The sequence below is a fragment of the Pinus tabuliformis genome, chromosome 7 (assembly GCF_031772625.1).
Source record: "Pinus tabuliformis cultivar Carrire ecotype Pingquan chromosome 7, CPIR1, whole genome shotgun sequence".
NCBI lineage: Eukaryota > Viridiplantae > Streptophyta > Pinopsida > Pinales > Pinaceae > Pinus > Pinus tabuliformis.
Genome location: NC_142293.1, coordinates 518,140,055 through 518,149,797, shown reverse-complemented (window position 1 = coordinate 518,149,797; position 9,743 = coordinate 518,140,055). Strand labels below are relative to the sequence as shown.

At 35.5% G+C, this 9,743-nt stretch overlaps 1 pseudogene; it reads right to left on the bottom strand.

Annotated features, from left to right (window-relative positions):
• Positions 1-1,166: 1,166 nt before the first annotated feature.
• LOC149248341 (potassium channel KOR1 pseudogene) lies at positions 1,167-3,064 on the bottom strand (annotated as a pseudogene).
• Positions 3,065-9,743: the final 6,679 nt, after the last annotated feature.

The window sequence follows — 9,743 nt, the reverse complement described above, 5'->3', positions numbered from 1 at the left end:
AATTTTGATTTTAATTTTAAATTTTGGATTAAAAGTTGATGAAAATTTAACTCCAATCTAAATTAGAATAATTAAAGAATATTTGTATTTTTAAGCTTGGGTTGAGAGTTATTAAAACCCAATAGATTTTAATTCCAATAATTAAAGAATATTTGTATTTTTAAGCTTGGATTGAGAGTAATTAAAACCCAATAAATAGTAATTTGATTTTATGTAGCATTGTTTCCTTACTGGAAATTTTTCAAGGGCGTTAATGAATGCAACAATGTATCTATAATGTTTGAACTCCTAACCCTCATAAATTAAATGAATAAATAATATCAACACTTTTTAAATGTGACATTGAAATATTTGAAAAAAAAACTAAAAAAATCATAACTGTTTATATGTGGATTGCAAATTTATTACATTAATTTTTATTTAGTTATTAATATTGCAAATTTATTACATCAATTTTTAGTTAGTTATTAATTAATATTAGTAAAGCATATTTACGACTTCGGCGGCTGCGGGTTCGATCCAGACGCACTCCTTTAATGGGATATTACAAATAACCCACGTGTAAATTCACCAATATTTCACAGGAAGTTAGGGTTTCATCTAGAAATCAGTTGTCATTGTAAATAGCCTTATAATCCACAAATCAAATGAAGAAAATAAAAAACAGGTTATACTATAAACTGTGTCAAAATTAAGAATTAATTCTTCCTGGAATTGAAAGTTTAAATAAACAAATAAGGCTTCCCAATTGACGACTTCGGCGGCCGCGGGTTCAACCCAGACGCACTCCTTTAACGAATAAGCACAGGTTCCCAATTGACAGGCTCCCAATTGAGGACTTCATTGAATCCAACACACTGTAGTAAACATTTTATTCATTCAAACCATACAGTGCACTTAAACTATGAAGGTGAAGTTGCAAACGTGTATTGAGTTGCAATTTGATTAATGAGCAGCCTGGTTCCAATCCAAAAGAAAATCAAGAAACCACATAAAAAGAAAAACAAAGAGACCACATATAAACAAAAATAAGGAAAATATTATATGCAAAGTTCTGGGTACCTTTCTATATTTTTGTTCTGAATAAACATTTTATCCAAATACAATCAAGTAGACAATACATTTCAATCTTGATGAATTTTTTGTACTTTATAAGCTCGGTGAAATTACATCTGTCTGTGTATCTCTATCTGTACTTGGTTGCTACTCTCGCCAACATGAAAAATATAAAGATTTTGATTGTTCTGAATTAAGTCTGCATGCAAAATTTGTTCCTCATCTTCCGTTAAAACAGTGGTACCAACAGAACCAAAGTGCTTTGCTGTTTTTCGAAGCAAGCCTTCAATTGTCTGAGGAACCCACATGACAAGGCCATCTCTTCTACTCTCTATGGGAGTCCGTGGGTGAAAAGGAAACACTCTGCATATTTTGGGCTCATATATCTCTCTTCCTGAATCTTTAAAAGAAGAGCCATTTTCTTGATTGTTAACTCTCAAGGCTAATTCAGCTTCTTCTTTTCCAAAAAGGAGACCGAACTCGGATTCTAGCAGTTTACTTCTCAAATCGGTATCCTTTCCCTCAAGCAGATTAGTGAGGATCTGCATTCCATCCTTGAAATAAATTTGTGTGATGTTTACAAAAGTCTGTTTATCTAGTGTAAGCAGTTTGCAGTGATGACGGACACGAACATTATATTTCTCAACTATGTTACCCAACACAGCCATCTCACCTAATATACTATAGGGCTCAATTTGTGCAGTTGTCTCCTCATACCCATCCTCTCCAACAATTACGGTTTCCACAGACCCACGAGAAACAATGTAGAGCTGATCTACTACACTTCCTCGTTCAATTACCACCTCCCCAGCAAAAAAGAACTCTTCTTTCATTCTCGTCGCAATCCCGCTTAAAAATTCTTGGCTGCAATTATTGAAGAGAGTAACGTTTGCAATTTCTGAAGTACGTAAAGACTCTGCAATTTTAGCCCTGATAAAAACGGGAATATCATCTAACACTTTGGGTTCATAATAGCTACTCTCGTAGCCGAACCTAACAAGACCTTTGATTTCAGCCTTTATATGCTTCGCCACTTTATGTCTTTTCATATATTTAATCAGATTAGTCATTTTATCACTAAATCTTTCTCTCCTGGATCCCTTAACGATGTGCGTAGTCAAGTTACCGATCACATAGGCCCCGAAAATCATACTAAAAGAGATATATATCATTACAAATATCATTTCCCTGTGATTCACTGCATGCACATCTCCATATCCTACGGTGGACATGGTAGTTATTGTAAAATACAGAGAGGTTACATATAATTTTGACAGGCTTATCTCCCTAAAATGAGTATAATGGTAATCTCCCAAACTTAAACTTCCAACCCATGTAGACCCTTCATTTTCCTCTGGAATAGTTGTTGCCAGATAATAAAAGATGCAAGCAGCGATATGTGTGCAATACAGCTGCACAGAGATAAGTTTCAAAATCCTTGTGAACAGATAGTTTATACGGATATTTTTTTCTATTTTCTTGAAAAATTCCATCAATTTCTGTGCTCGATACAACTGGATCCACAACAGATACCTCACCTCTTCTTTTCTGCCTAATTTTTTGTAAATAATATCCCATGGCAAGCAACAAAGAACATCGGAACTAAACTCGTTTTTACATAACGAACAATAATTTTCCGGCAATCATACACCATCTTGTAAGTATCTGAATCTCTGTAGGAAAGAAAGCACTGAAAAGGGATGTCTATCCAGAAAGCTGTTTGTGCCAATATGTCCAGCTCCGACAGATGCTTGGGCAGGCCGCGGAAAAAACCGAATTGCAAGGGAGTAAAACAGCAAGAATAAAACGCTGAAACCAGAATAACCCACGACCAACATCTATGCACTGAACCATCCCGTTCTATTAAACATCTGTTCGTAGAGCTGTTACAAAAACTCAGTCTGCTTTCGTGACTTCGGCCTCCACTCTCCTGACGTCGGCGGGCGCGGGTTCGATCCAGACCCACTCCTCTAACAACAGAGCACAACCTCCCAATTGACGACCTCATTGAGATTTTGGATAACAACACTGTGGGATGAATAGGTCAAAACTGATATCAATTTAACTAGACCTGTGTGGTGTTTCATCCAATATTGGCGAAAACTAATAAGCGACCAACTACCATCACGCCTTCACTCCCCGTACCCGCCATACGCTTTACATTAACAGACTGCTTACAACACACTGATTCTATAACTGATTCTATTAGCTACCACGATGATCTTGTCGGGCCAGGCTGAATGAAACTGGCCAACCCTACTGCTCTTTTCGCCACATCGGCACAAAACCGCCATCCACTCCTCACAATCGGTGGCAAGGACAATGATCTCTATCCCACATCTCTTTTCCTCTAACTGCCTTAGTGGACCGGTGTAGTTGAGTTGTTGGGCTTGTATCTGGGCAACCCTTGTCCCGATTGCAGGTTATCAGAACCTGCTTACATGGTTGTTCTGGCCCAACTCTCCGTTTCCGTTTGCTTAACGAACATTGACGGAGATATGCATTAATTATTAAAAAAAACTATGCGAACCGGATGATGCATACATGGAGCATACAACCGCCCCAGTTTTCTGATGACCATTAACATAAATATTTTTAAAGCATCTGACGATGACCATCACATGGTCATCCATGGACCATTCGTCATGAATTTTCTTTTTAAGACTCAGTCCGGCGCGCCCGGCAATGTGAAATTTAAATTTTGAATTTTGAACTCTACCTAGCCACGCCCGCGAATACCCAAAAGACCTTGAGACCGTCCGTTTTGGAGTGTTTCTTCAATTTTATTTTAAAATCTGGTGAGATTTTTTACAATGGTAATTGTGAGTTTTGTAACTTGCATAATCTTAATCTTTTAATCTTTTAGGGATTTTGGAGGGATATAATTTATTTAAAACCGCGAATACCCAAAAGACCTTGAGACCGCCCGTTTTGGAGTGTTTCTTCAATTTTATTTTAAAATCTGGTGAGATTTTTTACAATGGTAATTGTGAGTTTTGTAACTTGCATAATCTTAATCTTTTAAGGGATATAATTTATTTATATGTTTTAAAATACATTTTAAAGGGTGAAAACTAATTATTTTGAAAAACAATTCATTACTAAGTTTTAATTAAAAAATAAAAAGATATAATGGTGAACGGTTTTTTTTGTTATTTTCATATATTTTTATATAAATTTTATTTAAAATTTTGTATAATTTAACTATTTGAAATAATATTGATATGATTAATGATACATATTCAAAAATATGCAAAAGAATTTTCTTTTTAAGACCCAGTCCCGCGCGCCCGGCAATGTGAAATTTAAATTTTGAATTTTGAACTCTACCTAACCACGCCCCCGGATACCCAAAAGACCTTGAGACCGTCCGTTTTGGAGTGTTTCTTCAATTTTATTTTAAAATCTGGTGAGATTTTTTACAATAGTAATTGTGAGTTTTGTAACTTGCATAATCTTAATCTTTTAATCTTTTAGGGATTTTGGAGGGAGATAATTTATTTATACCTTTTAAAAGGTGAAAACTAATTATTTTGAAAAACAATTCATTACTAAGTTTTAATTAAAAAATAAAAAGATATAATGGTGGACCGTTTTTTTTGTTATTTTCATATATTTTTATATAATTTTTATTTAAAATTTTGTATAATTTAACTATTTGAAATAATATTGATATGATTAATGATGTGTATTCAAAAAGATATGATTAATGATGTGTATTAAAAAATATGCAAATTAGTTCGACAAGTCATCTCTATGTATATATTCTCATCCTCGGCAACCCCTAAAGCCATTATGGGAAAAATAAGAAACATACAAATATGCTTATTTTAGGGGAGCTAAATAACAATAAAAATGTGTCCTTGTCACTTCAGAAAAATTATGCTATCCTAACCACCTCGATGGTTTGGGAGTGAGAGACCCTAAAATCCTCAATTAAACACTAGGAGCCCAAACTTGGTGGTGGTGGTTTAAAAACCCATCAGCTTTATGGAGTAATGTATGGAAGCAAAAATACATGGAAAGAACAAATGATAGTTTGATAATTTGGATAGGGGGTGGAATTAAGGGATTTCATCTCTAGAATTCATCGTGGAAATCAAAACATAAACTTATTCCTCTTTTGGGAGGATTCTTAGTAGCAATGGGCCCAAATTGGAAAAAGGAGAGGTAAATTAGTTAAAAACTTGTTTGATATTGTAAGGTATAGTACTAGTCTACTAGTATTGGGCGCAACCTCAATCTCAACAACAATGGAGGTAGTGGCAGAAGTGCACGCATTGACGAGTGCACATAAGCTCAGAAACACAAGTAGCCATCACAAATGAAACATAAAGTAGAAGAATTAAAATCCAATATAGGAAAGATATCCTTCGATAGGGGAAATGTCCTAAAGGATATTTTAGCTTAAAGGAGCCTTGTAGATTAATAGTTAGCATAGAAGGACACCCTAGTAAAACTAAATGGAAAAGGCTATGGGACTCCAAATTCTAGCCAAAGGTGACCCTCTTCCTCTAACTTTCATGCAAAACAAAATCTTAACTTGGGAAAATCTCCAAAAATGGGTTTTCAAAGTCTATCTAGATGTAGCCTCTGATGGGAAAACATAGAAACAACTGAGCATCTGCTTAAAAATTATAGATTTGCATTAGAAATATGGGATCACTTGGCCATAATTTTTAGACAATCAAAATTGGAACGGAACCAATATTCATTCAACACTTAATGAATGGAATTTTGGACCTTTTAAAAGTATTATAGTGAACTGAACATGGAAATTTTCCTGAGATTTATAACATGGGAATTATGTAAGGAAAGGAATAGAAGAATCTTCAAATATTAGTCATTAAATGTGGACACTATTAGAGCTCCATAATGGGAAGGTAAGCGAAACAATCCTCATAATCTCAAGTGGTCTACACAAGATTGGGAATGTAATTCCAAGGAATCACGCATTCTCAAACTTTTGGGGCTCAACCAATATTTTACAAATTTTCAAGCAACACAACCCTAGCCCATTCCCTGAAATCCTAACAAATAGCTACCACCTTCTCCTAGTTTCTTAAAGTTAAAATTTGATAGAGCCTCTAGGGGTAATCCCGGCCTTGCTAGTTTCAGAGGGGTATTTAGAAATTATCATGGGTAAATTACTCACATTTATATGGGAATTCTAGGAATGAAACTAATAATGTGGCTAAACTTTCATCCTTGGAGCAAGTCCTAATAATATCCAAGCATCTTAATTATCAAAAATTGATAACATAAGGGGATTATAAAACTATTGTCCTAATGATAAATAAACTACAAAATGGATCTAGCCCCCCAAGTTCTCTAATAGATGGAGACTAATGGTAGGCTTAACAAGAATCAAAGTCTTAAAGGTAATAGTATCCCTTGTACTATCACATATACGAAGAATAGGAAATAAGTTGGCAAATAAACTAGCTAACAAAGGTCAACAATACAAGTAGATATGTTGGAAAAAAAATCTCCATCCTCTTCTTGATGTGCTAAGAACCATGTGCAAAGAAATTGTAGAAATGGAAAAAGCTCCCTAGGGTGGGTGCACATCTGGTGAGGCGACCTCCTTGCATTGAGATGAAAACCATCTATTTAATATGGGCAGTAGGCTTCCCATCAAATGTGATATGGATGGCTTAGCATAAAAATATGCTTATTTGGTATTTTGTTTAGTTCGTGGGAGGGCGTTGTGATGATAGCCTTCATTGCGTGGGAGTCTAGTGAAGGGAATTTTTTTTGAATTCTAAATGCAAGAGAACTCGAGTATTAATTATGGTGATTAACAAGAAGGAAATAACATATCATAACACGGGATGGAGTAATAGAAATTGAGGAGGGAGGGTTGAAGCTCTCGGTATAGTTTATTAAGTTCCATGCCACTATTTCTCATGGGCACTCCTAGTCTTTTATAGTCCTACTACTGTCAAAGATTATAGGTTTGGAAAAGAGGAAATTAAAAGTCAATCCTATAATAGAATTGTCGTTGCATGCAAGATTGATGATAGTTTGCAATTGGAAAATACTCAGTCTAGAGTGCAATACCTCTAGTTCGTTGCAAAATTAGATAAGGATTCTCAGGTTTGCTGTAATTATAATTTCTGTTACACACAACCATTTAGTTGTAGACATTTTTCTATCAAAGTTTTACAGGAATTATGGATTAATCATCTTTTGGATATTTATCCCCTCTTAGGAACTCCCTAGGGTGGGTGCACATCTGGTGAGGCGACCTCCTTGCATTGAGATGAAAACCATCTATTTAATATGGGCAATAGGCTTCCCATCAAATGTGATATGGATGGCTTAGCATAAAAATATGCTTATTTGGTATTTTGTTTAGTTCGTGGGAGGGCATTGTGATGATAGCCTTCATTGTGTGGGAGTCTAGTGAAGGGATTTTTTTTTGAATTCTAAATGCAAGAGAACTCGAGTATTAATTATGGTGATTAACAAGAAGGAAATAACATATCATAACACGGGATGGAGTAATAGAAATTGAGGAGGGAGGGTTGAAGCTCTCGGTATAGTTTATTAAGTTCCATGCCACTATTTCTCATGGGCACTCCTAGTATTTTATAGTCCTACTACTATCAAAGATTATAGGTTTGGAAAAGAGGAAATTAAAAGTCAATCCTATAATAGAATTGTCATTACATGCAAGATTGATGATAGTTTGCAATTGGAAAATACTCAGTCTAGAGTGCAATACCTCTAGTTCATTGCAAAATTAGATAAGGATTCTTAGGTTTGCTGTAATTGTAATTTCTGTTACACACAACCATTTAGTTGTAGACATTTTTCTATCAAAGTTTTACAGGAATTATGGATTAATCATCTTTTGGATATTTATCCCCTCTTAGGAACTTCTAATTCGAGGAGGTGTGTTTTTTATGACTTAATTTGAGCTTTTTCAGCCTCCATTTCACCCCCTACCTATAATGTTTCTCTTTGTTGGGAGTGCCCTACTCATTGTTAAGCTAGGTTATCCTTCTCTGGCATCCTAGTCACCTTCCTTGTGCCCCTTCTTAGAGTTCCTACAATTTCTATTTTGCCTCTCCTCCCCATCTAAACTTTCTATTTGATTTCCCCTTCCCTCCCTAGGACCGTAAACTTCGTTCAACCCCTCCCTGGTGCCCCCGGGTCATGGAAAGAGGTGGTCTCTCCTCTGCTCACCATGGAGGCAGAAGAGAACAACCCGACCCCTCCCTTGCCCCTAATCTTGCTTCCCCCTCTTAGCCAAACCCATGCTCAATCAATAGCTCAAGTGGTTATGACCCAATATAGAGAAATTATCCTTGAAATAGTCCAAAGAGTAATGTTTGATGTCAAAGAACAAGTCTAAGAAGCCAGAAGTTTAATTCCAGATAGGAAATTGGATCGTGAAACTAGTGAATGGATACTTGGCATGGGTAACTCTACTAGAGCATGCAACTCCTCTTACATGCAAACCATTAATATTTATTAGCATACTAAAACACTCATGGGAAGAGTGTTGAGAAGTGTAGCAAGAAAGGCTTAATTTGACTTAGCCTTGGTCAGAATGAGAAAATTCAAAATTTTCACATCAACGGACAACTTGGAAGCAGTTAACTAGTGTGTCATGGATCTTGTCAATCAGTTAGCTCAATAAATTTGTGTTAGTGGGCTTGGACTTTAGTTTGCATGTGTTGGTTACTAATTTATAGCAATCTAGTTCAGTTATTTCCAGTTGTACTCAGTAAAACTAGTTCTAACATTTGATAGAACTAGTTGGAGGTTAGTTGTGCAGTGGGGCATTAGTCTAACTCAGAGATCATCCAATTAACTGATCAGTCAACCAAAAATAGTCATGCATACAAGGAATTTGAATAACTTAGCTGTGGTGGAGATTCCAAGGCAGTGTAACATCAATTATAGACTAGTATGCAGTGTACAAGTGTTGCATACAATCAATGATCAATCATTGGGAACTGCACAATCAATTTAGAGGAAATTTCTAAAGAATAGGGGTCAATTTCCTCAGGATTTGCGCAAGGAAATAAGAGCTCGGGTGGGGACATAAATTGATTAAGTATGGGTCAGAGCTTCTCATTGAGTAAAGAGAACAATTATTCTTTTGCAGATTGAGCTTAGAGTTAGAGCTAGCAATTGTAATAGATTCTCTATTCATTTCAATAATTCATGTAGGCTTAAGGGGTTTTTACCAGTTGGTTTCCCTTAGATACATCTATGTACTTGTGTATGTGATTGATGCATGTTTGTGAATGTTGTTCTAAATTGTGAATTAGTTTCTGCAGATTAGTGTAGAATTGTGTCTCTTGATTTAGATTAAATTTTTTGAGCAATTGCAATTCTATCACCATATTTCTGCAACAAGTTCTTACTGATAGAACATACTCTCAGTAAGAAATGACCATCTACATGGAAAAATTAATGGACAAGGTAGATAGACTCAGCAAGGTCTCGATTCTAGCCAAGAAATTGGAAAACTTTTACTTCCTATTCAAAAAATGACAGTAGGCTCTAGCCACTGACTTCGGTGGACTCTCCAACTGAATGATGATCAAGTGAGCCATATCTTTCAAGAAGAAAATCAGTCATAATGTAGTGCTTTTAACTCTATCAACTCGTGTTTTATTTTATTTTCTAGTCTTCTATTTTGAGAGACTACTTGGTAGACTATAGAA